The sequence below is a fragment of the Thermobia domestica genome, chromosome 8 (genome assembly GCF_964235325.1).
Source record: "Thermobia domestica chromosome 8, izTheDome1.hap1.1, whole genome shotgun sequence".
Taxonomy (NCBI): domain Eukaryota; kingdom Metazoa; phylum Arthropoda; class Insecta; order Zygentoma; family Lepismatidae; genus Thermobia; species Thermobia domestica.
Window position 1 is genome coordinate 99432542 of NC_137461.1, and position 12769 is coordinate 99445310.

The window sequence follows — 12769 nt, forward strand, 5'->3', positions numbered from 1 at the left end:
ATTATTATTACTATTATTATTATTATTATTATTATTATTATTATTATTATTATTATTATTATTATTATTATTATTATTATTAACACGAATTGATGAAAAGGAACTACAGAAAATTTTCGGAATTACATAATTTTTAGCATTTTTGCAAGCTTATCTCCATTGTTTATCACATCTCCGGAACAATGTCAGATATCAAATTGCTCTATACTACATTATGATCTTTATATCCATTAAAAAGAATATATGGTTGAACGTAGTATTTTCCAAAGCGGCTTTAAGAAATAAAACATGTTTGATATAATATCGTACGATACTGTACTTTGAACATGAATTCCCCTCATTTAATAGTTTTAACGCATTAATGAAACGATACGGCAATTCGTAATTTTCCATCGACTTCATTTTCTACGAAGTAAAAAAAATAAACATTTTAATTATTGGTTGAAACCAGCATTCGATCCAGTTTTTCCAAAACATCGATGTTAGAAAAAAGTTACAAGTCAGAAACACATTTAATACAAACTGCAAAAACTTTTTTGTATTTTCATGTAGCATAGGCTTCAAGAACAAAATGAAATGTAGGAAAAGACAGATGAAATCAACACTTGGAGAATATATTATCTATTCTTGTACAGTCGTGCATTTGTCTCTTTTTTTTAAAAATAATGTATCTTCCTTTTACCCTTCCCTGCAACTTGTTTTTATTTTAGAGTTGACTGCATGATAAGAGTTAAAGCTGTCTCGTCTCTAGAAGGTGTTGTGGAAAGGATGTCTTGTTTCGGAAAATGTAATATTTCCATTTGGAGGAGTGCTGTCTCGTCTCGTATCACGTCACGAATACTCTGTATCGTCCCGTCTCGTGAGTAACCCTAGTTGCATGAAGATACAAGTTAAAAGGTGTTAACACATACATAATTGAGTGTTTCAGCACAAACCTAAAATTTTGTATATTCAACCAAAGTTAGTAACGAGGCCCTCAATGGTAGGTGATAGATCGCTCACTTTCGGTGTATGAGATTCCAAGTTCGATCCTAGCTCCTACCCAAGTGGGAATTGTGGAGGGAAAGTTTTGTGTATGAGCTTTCTCGGTGTTCTTCCGTTTTCTGCTAATTTCTTCATTTCACAAGTTTGTTCGGTCTCGTCACCACTGTCTCCTTTAGACTCGTCTGGGACGTTCAAGCCAGAAAGAAGGAAAAGAACTTCAAAGATCCTGCGGCATTTAAGACGTATATCATAATTATACTTAGGAAACATCACTATTTTTGCTCAGCGATTGAAGTTGAACACCCTATTCAACAGCGAGCCTGTTTAAGACGGAGATCTACCGTTCAACGTAGACTCTGAATCTCAAGAGCTCCCGCCGGGGCTTTTCCGTCCTAAAGACTCGTATGCTAACTATATACCACAAGGAAGCTCGTTCGTCGTTATATACAATGCTTGAATTCGTTTATCGACATTGCGGGTAAGTAAAATAACGATCAACATGACACATACTTCTAAAGATGCAATAATTCAAAAGGATACATCGTTTTCTTAACCTCTCCCACTGTGGTAACAGTCGTGGAAATAAAACTTTTAAATTAATAATTTTGACAACAACTAAATTAACGACGTATTTTGTGAGATACCTACAAGTAATCTTTCCGAACGTTCGAGTAAAGTATTGAATGTGTCTAACAAGATAAGTACAATGTCAGACATCTGCAAATCCATCAACGACTTCGTTAAAAGAGTTAATATAACATCGTCATACAAATTCACTTAGGATGACAAACTGAGGGATTTAAGAACACAGTTACAAGTGACAACTATAGGGACTATACAATACTTTAAGTGGGCAACGATTTAAAAAAAAATAGAAAATATAATAAATTGTAGTTAGTTTTGAGTTAAAATTAGAAGTCAAAAGTTTACATATTCCGTTCTGAAATACAACTATCAGATTAAAATTATATGAAAAAAAAAAAAAAAAACAAATCCAGTGGAATATTTTCGAACTTGAAACCACTAAACACGGTTTGAGGCCGGAAGAAAGCAAACATTCCCTCAAGGGATGTTTCAGTTAGTTTCTTTGGAGATCATTCAAATGGGATTGAGGGTGAATATCTCTCTCGTTCTCCAGTAATTTGCACCCTGATTGTAAGTATTAGGGTACTCTTTATTTTTCGACTTCTGTTTTTTTTTCTTTTTTTTTTTTAAATCTCACCGCGGATGGTTCCATATCAGACCAAAACAACTCATGAGAAAAATTAGTTCAGTTAAATAATATTACATGGTTCTAAAACCGACCTCAAGTTTCGAATGTATTAACAACACACAATATGAGGCAAAAGTAGCCTACCTTATAAATTTGGAAAGACTAATGTAAGTTAACAACCACATATTATGAAAGTAATACGTATTAAATGTTTATAGATAAGAAGGAAATAACATCAGAGTTAAACGCACCCCAAAACATATCATATGGCACTTTTCAATTAAAAATTTTGCACTTGAACCTAAGATGGAGGACTTCGGGATGGCAACCATTATGGTACTATACAGTAATAAATGCGATTCTACCTTAATTATCCTTATTCAAGATATGATATCACTTCTTCTAACCGTTAGAAACTTACAAGGTACTTTTGCCTCGCATTGTATATTGTAAATCATTGAAAACTTGCGGTCATTTTGGGCACCATTTAATATTATTCAATTGAGCTTATTTTCCTCATGGGTTACTTTGGTATAACATAATATGAAACCATTTTAGGAGGTGAGATTCAAAGAACCTCGGAAGTTGAAAAGTAAGGACCACCCAATGTGAATACAGGGTATTAATGAACTACACCGACAAACTGTAAGAGGTGATTCCTCAGATTAAAAAAAAAAAAAAAAAAAAAGACAAAAAGTTCCTATGGACCTCTGGGAAAAGCGCATAGTTTCAGAGATAGAGCTGTCCAGAATAGCGAAAAAGCCAAATTTGAAGAGGCCCTATTTCGAATTCGAGAAATCGTGGAGTGGTGGTCTTCATCAGCATAAAGGAAGTCATGCATACACAATCCAAAATGCATAATTCATTAATGTCCAATGGGTGTGTAGAGTATTCTCTAAAGGATGAAATTCCCAGACATGATATCAACCAAATATGATCTGATTTATGATTGGTCCAAAGTAGGCAAATGATCAGCCTTTACAGCAGTGAACACAAAATCCTTTGGCGCGATACGGAAGTGTTAAGAATCGTCAACAACACGGACTCTCGTACTCGAGAAAAAGCACGCTGTGATGTTTTCTTTCATATTTATAAGTGAAGAAAACGTGAAATGTACCGTGACGAAATGCACCGCATTGCACGTTATTACGGACACTAAAAAACATGGAGCTGCCGGTTCCTAACACTTTTGACTTCCCTTCGAAGTACTGGATGTCGATTCTTGTCAAGGCTTATCTCCTGCCTACTTTGTACCCTCCTTGAAATCAGAGTATATCTGAAAACTCTATTGAGAACATATTTAAGAATTATACCCTGTACAGAGTACCCTGCAAACCCATTGAAAATTGACGTAATATGTATTTTTGAATTCTGTGTGCGTGACTTCCTTTACGCTGATAAGGATCACTATCCACAGTTTTTGGAATTCGAAATAGGGCCTGTTGGAATTTAGCTTTTCCAGATTTTGGACAGCCCTAGATCTAAAACAATGCACTTTTCGCAATAGATCCATATGAACTTTTTTTCCCATATATATATATATATATATATATATATATATATATATATATATGTGTGTGTGTGTGTGTGTACATGAAGCGAGAGAGAAACTTTTACCTCCTGATGTTATGCTAGTAATTATAAGCTATACAAGATAGTGAAAAGAAAAGTGAGTTATAAAGTGTAAATAAACGTTAGTTTTTTTAAGGAAGTTTACGAACATATACTGTAACCATATACGTAATTGCGCAATCTGGTATCAAACTAGCGCTTTCAGGTCCAGGAAGTCAAAAAATATGTAGAACTCATGGTATTACGAGTAGGGTAATGTAATATCTGCAGGTACATTCTCAAACACGTAGGAAAACAATCCATTTATTATGTGGACCGAAAGCGTTCAATTAAAAATTGACAAATATGGTTCACCCCAGAAAGTGGGCATTAAAGAAATAACGATCATGTCAATAGTGTAAAATACCCAGGTTTGGAAAACTTTCTAATTATGTTTTTTTAAAACTAATTTCATGATGGGGTCCGCGGTGGCTCAGTGGTAGAGCGTTCACCTCTGGTGCTAGGGGGTCCCGTGTTAGATCCCAGTTAACTTTGTGGTGGACAAACACCGTGTGCGTGGGTTTTCTCGGGGTTCTCCCGTTTCCTCCCACTTTCTTCATTCCACCATTTAATTCATTGCTCATCATCACCGTCTCCTTTAACCTAACCGGCATAACCGTGGAACGTAAAACTCATTTCATTTTTTTTAATTTCATGATGCTGAGTCCAATTATGCTATTTAAAAATAATAAATGTAAAAAAATATCTCCAGTCACCTATAGACCTTATGGTATTTGAATGCCTTGGAAAAGAGGTCTAAACGGGCCTATAACGTCCCGTCTAGACCTCATGTGGGTATTTATCTACATCTATTTACGAACGAGACTTAAAATTTGACATTTTTCGGTTACCCATAAACCTTTAGTTGAGGGCAGGGATACACCTACGGAGACAAATTGGGGCTCGACTTCCCACATTACTTCCTGTTCCCCAAATGAAGTTCGACTGTTAGGTCTTTACTTCAACATGTTTATTAAAGCAAATGAATGCTTATAATAGAACAAATAGAAGTGCCCATTCTTCACATGGGAAGAATAAGGTTTAAACGAACATAAAAGTGGAAATTTGAATGTTATAGACACTGCCCCACTTATAGAAACTGCCGAAGTTTTGGAAAGGCTGAAATACGTTTTTGATTAATTTCAATTAAAAGCTTATGTACCAGACTTCTTACCTCTAACTTTAACAAACACTCACATAAAATTTTATTAGTAAAAAATTTGAAATTTGAATATTATAGAAATTATTCCCTTTCCCCAATGTAACCTGAACACTCAAAACATCTATTCTCCTATTTTTGATTAAAAGTTTAAATATCGAATCCCTCTCCTCTATCTCACATTTAGCAGTTTCACAATAAAGAGTCGAAGTTCGTACCCTACTTTCGCTATTTCAGAGCGGAATTTTCTGAAAGCACGGAAATTCAACTTCAGTTAATTTTAATGGAGAGCTCAAATGCCAGGTTTTGTTTTCCTAATGTCAGATACTTCATTCTTTGAAAAAGATTTGAACCCCTTATATACATAATTTTAAAAATGCCTTCTTATGACTTGTTTTCGTGGCGGAGTCACCTGTCCAAATTTTGTTTCTACCTATAAGTATTCCTTTGGTTTATGAGTGAATTACTTATACTACTGTATTTAATAATATTGATGTGAAGAAAAAAATCTAAACAACGTCAACTCATAACAATTATGAATTTCCTAAATTCAATAATTAGTACAACACTGATCAGTGGCATAGCCATAAATATACTATACCAAAGAAAGTACTAATTATTGCGTAACGAAAAAAAAACGCTTACACACACACAGACGTACACGTACACATACAACAAACATTATGTGACGTTTTCGGTTGAAATGTGGGACATATGGTCAGCCAGAGTGCTTCATGGGCTTTTGTGACACGAATTTTAGTATTGTATTTCATCATATAGAGGTGAGGCGAACTTCAGGTGAGACAGATAAGAAAGAAGTTAAATTGTTTCCAGTTTTCTGTAGTTACACAGTATTGAAATACTGATGAACTTTGGTAAATAATAAATTAATCTTCCTGACGCTACAGCCATGAAAGACTATGACTAGCTACATGGCTCACATTCAACTGGATGAGGAGCGACAGTGCATCGGTTCCCAGGCGCCATTATATGTGTTTTTCTAGATCACAGTTCGCCACCTCTTAATTCACTAACAATGAGGTTAAACTAGATCTAAATAATAATATTATTTTTAAAGAAAAATAAACATCCACCTTCTTTTTAAGTGGTATCTACTCGTATCTGCAGATGGTAAATTTTGATGGCTATTGTAACGAAACATTGTTTTAAAACATTAAGACTGTTATATATAACACTGAAATCTTATGTAGGGTTTAAAATATAGCTTATGAGAAGTAAGTTTTTCTTTAAACATCTCATGTAGAGCTTGTTTCTCATGACAAATTATCTGCATAAAAGAGTCTTAACAATTCTAAATAAAAGAGTCAAAAATGAAACACACTACATGAAAGCAGAGTCTATTTCAGTATCACTGTACTAAATGGGAGTGGATTTGGGCCAAACCAACTCTCTGCCTACGTCTTTGATACTGATTATTCATGAATTTTGTTGCCCTCCTTTACCTAACTAGATGCAGACAGTTTACTATCGCATAACTATATGAGAGCGATCTTATCCTTTTCTTCGATTTTTCTCCATTTTTACTTACAAGTGTCGATAGGAGAAAAGAAAGTATGGTGATCGTAAAACGACTAAGATTTTGTTTATATGTCATTTATAACTCTACAATGTTGTACTAATCATTCGTTAGGAAAATGTTTAATAGGGTTCCTATTTATTGTTAATATTTACTATATCGTCAAATATGACACATGCGATTTTACTGACATTACATTAACAAAATTCCATAAATAACTCTACTACTTGCTAATCATTTGTAATTACAAAGTCTACATACGGTAGTCTGTTTTCAGTCTGTTTTCTTCGAACAAAGTTTCGATAAAAAAAGAAAGAAAGAAAAGGAAAGAAAGAAATGTATATTTCACAAATGTTTCAATAATACCTGTAGTATAATATATTTTTGTTTAAGAAATCAGAGCGAAAAAGTTCAGTACGGTGGTCCGTAAGCACTAAATATATACCATGGGAGTGATTGGGTGTAAATAAAGAAAACTAAAGCTTTCCTTTGGTGTAAATAACTTGTATTCCACTTAAAAACTAATAGTTTTATGTGGCTTAGAAAAAAATATACCTTTGTTTACGCAAAATAAGAAGTAACTTATTTCTAAATCTCAAAGATATTTGAATGCCTTTTCAAGCCTTCCAGTTATTGTTTATAGCATAGCAGATTGTCCTGTGAATTTAATCCAAAGTGTATCACATACGAATAGCCGAAAATGTAATATATATAGAAAAGCCAAGAGATCAGGCCCTGATATTCAAACAAACATAGGAGAAGGTGATAAGACTAACACTATATAACTATAAACTATTGCAATAGAACAAGTGTTGGAACTCTGGATAAATAAACAGATCCTATTTACAGCATCAACACTATTGGCATACGCAACGGCCACTGAGGACTTAAGTTGAACAAAATAGCTTAATAAACAAATAAACACAATGCACTATGAAACAAAAGTGTACACCATAAAAGACAATGATAGCACAGCATTTAAATGAATTCTAAGCAAAAAAAATGTTCACTTAAGGCATTCCACCCATTTACCCCCGCACCATGCGCCCAATTACCCCGTGGAGGTATTTGGAAGGAACAAATTTTAACAAAATTTTAACTGCCTCACAGTGTGGATTCAAGATTGCTGCTCTTCACGGCACCATCCTTATGATGTTTTTCAGCAGCATGAAAAATTCTGGCTCAAAACATTAATAGATGAGCAATTTATTGTAACTCAAACCAAAACACATACACACCTGAAACTGGGTTTCAAATACGTCATTTCTCAATCAAATCAGGTTTTGGTTTTTTGTCATTATTACACCCTCTCAAAATTCACCTAAGCTTTTTTTTTTCTAATCAAGATCTACCTACCCAAAATTTGTGTGTTATTAAATTCCATAGAAATATACTGAAATGCAAAATATTTATATAAATTTTTAAAAAGTTTTTCGCCCAATACCCCTTCTACTCTCTCTCTCTCTTTCTCTCTTTCCAAAATATATACCAAAATGATTATTAATATTTAAAAACATGTTTTAGTATACCATTGTACAAAAATGACATATACCTAACTAGTTATATGTATGAATAAATATAATCCATTGAGCTGAACAAAACCACATATTTGAAGGTAAATTCTTATGCGTAGTATCGAGAAAATCGAGAAAAATGCTTTTGTAGGAATGAAAACTATGCGGTTCTTTAACCAATAATAACAGACAGTGTTTAATTTTACTGAAAGAGATAGTTATTGGCTTACGTAATGTATGAGTAGTTTAATGCACTGTTAACTAGCAAATTGTAGATCTTTGTCTTTTTCGAAGTGACACACACGCTCCTTTACACACATAGGATTACTACTTATAACTTAACCTTACAATTCAACTACCGTGTGCCATATGCTTTTATTTTCTATTATACTTACTCATTCTTTAGATTATAATCCAGTTCCCGAAAACGATACTGGGATACTAGTTTCTGATATTCTTTCTAATGTGTTGATTTTAGCCAATCTGAATCAAGGACGTGCATCTCTTAAATTCCAGACAAGACGAAACAGTTGTCTCCCATACAGAGAAAATAAATTAATGGCATCTCCAATCAATCAATAGGCGTGGGAGATTCGAGTTCGATCTTCGGTGGGGGGCTGCGATGGCTCAGTGGTAGAGCGTTCACCTCTGGTGCATGGGGTCACGGGTTCAAATTCTGCTCCCGCTAAGTGAACTTTGTGGTGGACAAACACCGTGTGCATGGGTTTTCTCGGGGTTCTCCCGTTTCCTCCCACTTTCTTCATTCCACCATTTCATTCATTTCTCACAATCACCGTCCCCTTTTGCCTAACCGGCATAACCGTGGGACGTAAAACTCAAAGATTTCATTCTTTTTGATCCCCGGTGGAAATTCATGTGGTTTGGATCCCACAATAAGTTCACGTTTTATGTAGCCTCGATACTCAAAGAGACGCTAAACACAAATCAAATCAAACCAAATCGATAATAGCAGTATCGCGTTTCCTCTAAAATAAGATCGAACCTATTTTTAGGTAACCAAAGGACGCATTCCGATTTTTATCTATTTATACAAATATCGAGGCTTTTATATATCCAAAAGATAAATTCGGGTTTTTATCTATTTATACAAATATAAATATAGCATCTTTCTACATGTATTATGAGTATATCACCAATTTTGAGGTCTGCAACTACTGGGCCAGAGTATGGCTTAGCGTGTTTGCACACGATACCGACAAAATAGGAGGAAGCCCCGATAATATCGGTGTCGGTGTCGGCGTACTTTGCACACGTCGCCGAAAATATCGGTGGAATCCCCGATAATATCGTTGCCGGTGATGAGTGAAGTAAGCGACACACACAATATATTCTGCACTGTTTCCATAAATCTTCTCCATATATGAAAACAAATAAAAGTAATAATAATCGGGAAAATTATTTTTTAAAACAAGGATTACAAAAACTGTTTTGAAGAGGTGTGGAGAACGGTACAAAACTTAGAAAAAATAGGCCTATGCCTAAACATATTTAGATTTAACAGTGCCGTTTTAAATATAAGTCGTAAACATACTATTTTTGTTTCGATGAGAATTGATGCTGCGGTACATTGCAAACTATATTCGTTTTTAATTTTTGTTGAAACACTGTTACATATTGTATGTATGTATATTATTTTGTTTTCCATGCAATTAACACTAATGTCATAGAAGATTAAATTATAAGATTCGAATTAGTGATTTTGTTTTACATTGCTCCATACATACACTGGCGCAAATCCCGGGGGGATGAAGGTAACGTGTTCCCTCCAATCTTGGAACTGGGGAGGTTTCCCCCCCAATAATCCGATTTGAAATGTGTTTTTTGGGGGAGAAATTTGATTATTTGTGTCCGGTCGCCAGAAAGGAAAGTGAGATGAAATTAATGTCCACTCAGAATAAGCCTCGAAAGTGCCCGCCTCCCAATGTTGAAGACAACTCTGCTCCCCTGATCCTCCACAGCATTGTTTCTCGACTGATCTTACCCGTCCCCCTCCCCAATGTTGAAGACAGATTTGCGCTGTTGCATACATACCTGTCGTTCCTCGTTTCTTTTTGTCCATGAACTCAAAATCCTGGGCAAGGCTTGCATAAACTTCTCGCCATGGTTTTTGTTTTCCAATTCTGTCCTTGAAAGAGTCTGTTATCTTATCCCATATGCAAGGTCTACATTACACAAGTTCAATGTGGGTTAAAATATGGAATGGAAGAATTCTTGCCATCTCTACCAGTCACTGTAGCTAAATTGCAGAACTCTATGAGGGGGTTGATCCCGGTACAAAGGGAAGTGGATACATAGTTTTGGTCTTTGTTTTCAATTGTCCTTCCACAAATTCTTTTTAAAAATGGGGAATTTGAGATAGTTTTGGGAGTGAGAAAAAACATTTGCAACAAGTGAAGCATGAAGTCACATCCCTGTTGTTGAGATCGCAATCAAGAAAATGCCAAATGAGTCACTTGTCCTTGAAGCTTTGCAAAGAGTGTTTGATTGTGCTGGTTTCGTTACAAAATAATAATAATCCTATTTTGACTTGTCAACAAATATTCTATTCAATCATTGCTTATTGAGTGGGACCGGGAAAAGTGATCTTGCACACAATTCTGATGAAAATAAAAGGAAGTAATAATAATCAGGATTTTTTCCATATGCTTATGTTCACACAGGCACGTAGCCAGGATTTCGTGAAGAGGGGGGGGGGGGTCCGCGACATGAAATACTGTGGTCATCACACCAGGGGCTTGATCATTCTAAACTATTTTCTGGAACATATATTGGTTCTTTTAGCCAGGATTTCGTAACAGGGGAGGGGAGGATATGAAATTCTGAAGGCCCAGGAGATTGATCAATCTAAACTACTTTATTATCAACATGTATTGGTTTGTTAGGACAATAAAATGATGATATGTTGGTAAGTATTTTAATAAAAAACTCTGAAGAAATCTCGAGTAAAATAATAATAAAAAACGTACTGAAAAAGATTTTACAATATATACGTCCTTCCTCTGTTTATTCAAATATAACAATTTTCCTTTCATTATGACCTCAACTATTATAAAAAGTACATACTCAACAATGTCTTATAAACTACTTTACAATAGCTGCATTCCTTTCTCTGTTGAATTAAATTCTAACAGAGATTTCTTTCCACATAATTTTTTGTTTGTATTATTCCGTCAACTACTGTCGGTTCCAAATGACAGGTTATTAAAGGAGCAGTAGAAAATTGTTCTTGAAATAACATGTTTGATACTGCAAGGATGCGATGACGAAAAATTATGATTAAAAAAATGGCCACACTGTTACACAACGGCACTATGCTTTTGGAAGCTTAAAATCTCCCTGACTAGTAGCAGAATCTGAGAATTCCGTAACTTTTCTTGAAATTTCAAATTCCCTGACTCTTCCAGGATATCTCGCTTACCTCGCCACCATGTATTGCAAGTAATACATATCTCCTAATAAGAAAGAGTAACCAAAAGCTTCCTGTAGTTTTTTTTAACGCTGATCCTTCTTTTTCTCATTTCATTTAGTTTCGTCCTTCCTTATTTTTTTCATTTCCGGTCTCGAAGGGGGGGGGTCCGGACCCTTCGGACCCCCCTTGGCTACGTACCTGGTTCACAGTGTATCAAACTTTGAAAATTACGCTTAAATTAATTTCCAAAATGTATTAAAATTTAAATGCATTAATAGATTTAAAAATATACCATCAAAGAGTGTTGTGTGTGTGAGAAAGAGAGAGAGAGAGAGAGAGAGAGAGAGAAAAAAAGAGTGGAAAATAATCAAGAAATTGGTTATCTAAATTTCCTATATTCTATTTGGTAATAGCTATTTAGAGGGAAACCAGTACTTTTCAGACTTCCCACATTTTATACTTATTTAATAAAAGGAATTAGCTACTCCAAAATAGAGACTGTAAAATATAAAAAGCTGTTCCGAAGTTGTTTATAGGACAAGATAATAATAATATTATTATACAATTGTAATAGAAAAAAATGGAAACAACAAAATTCCAAAGATAAGAACGGAACAAGAATACACAGCGCCTTGTCACTCACTCTCTTCATCTAACACAGTGGCCGGCCGACATTATCGGCCGCATGTGCATCCAATCATAAGAAAACATTGCCCCCGACAAAATCGGGGGCTTGGCCGACAGCATCTACGTGTCGGAGGATCGGTCGATAATGTCGGTGGCGTGTGCAACCTACGATTTGAGTACATTGAAGTCGATTTCACCGCCGACATTATCGGCGCTTCCACCGATATTATCGTTGCTGTGTGCCGTATTCTTGGAGAAGGGCATATATTACTAGCAATCTGACAAGTTATGCCAGGGCTTATTTTCTAGTTGGTTCTTATTTTTATAGAAACACAGTAACAGGAAGAAAAAGGATCCTTATGTGACTTTCTTAATAAAGCCGAAAAGACGTTACCATGTAGGAGCACTTTGTTTTCGGAAGTTTGGTTTCAACAGTTTATAAGACTATGTAAATAAGTTAGGCATAATCAACATATCTTTAAAGATTTATTACTCAATAACCTAGATTTTACCTTTATGTACTATGTATGAAATTATAATATTCAAATATGCACCACTATACATTTCGTAAACTTACATGTTATTACGAAGTATTTTTTTTTTAATATGATTCTGTTAATTTGAATAATTGGCAACTCTAAGAAAGGGTACTATGATGAGAAATTCTGTAGTCACTGGAGCATGAGCAAGCTTA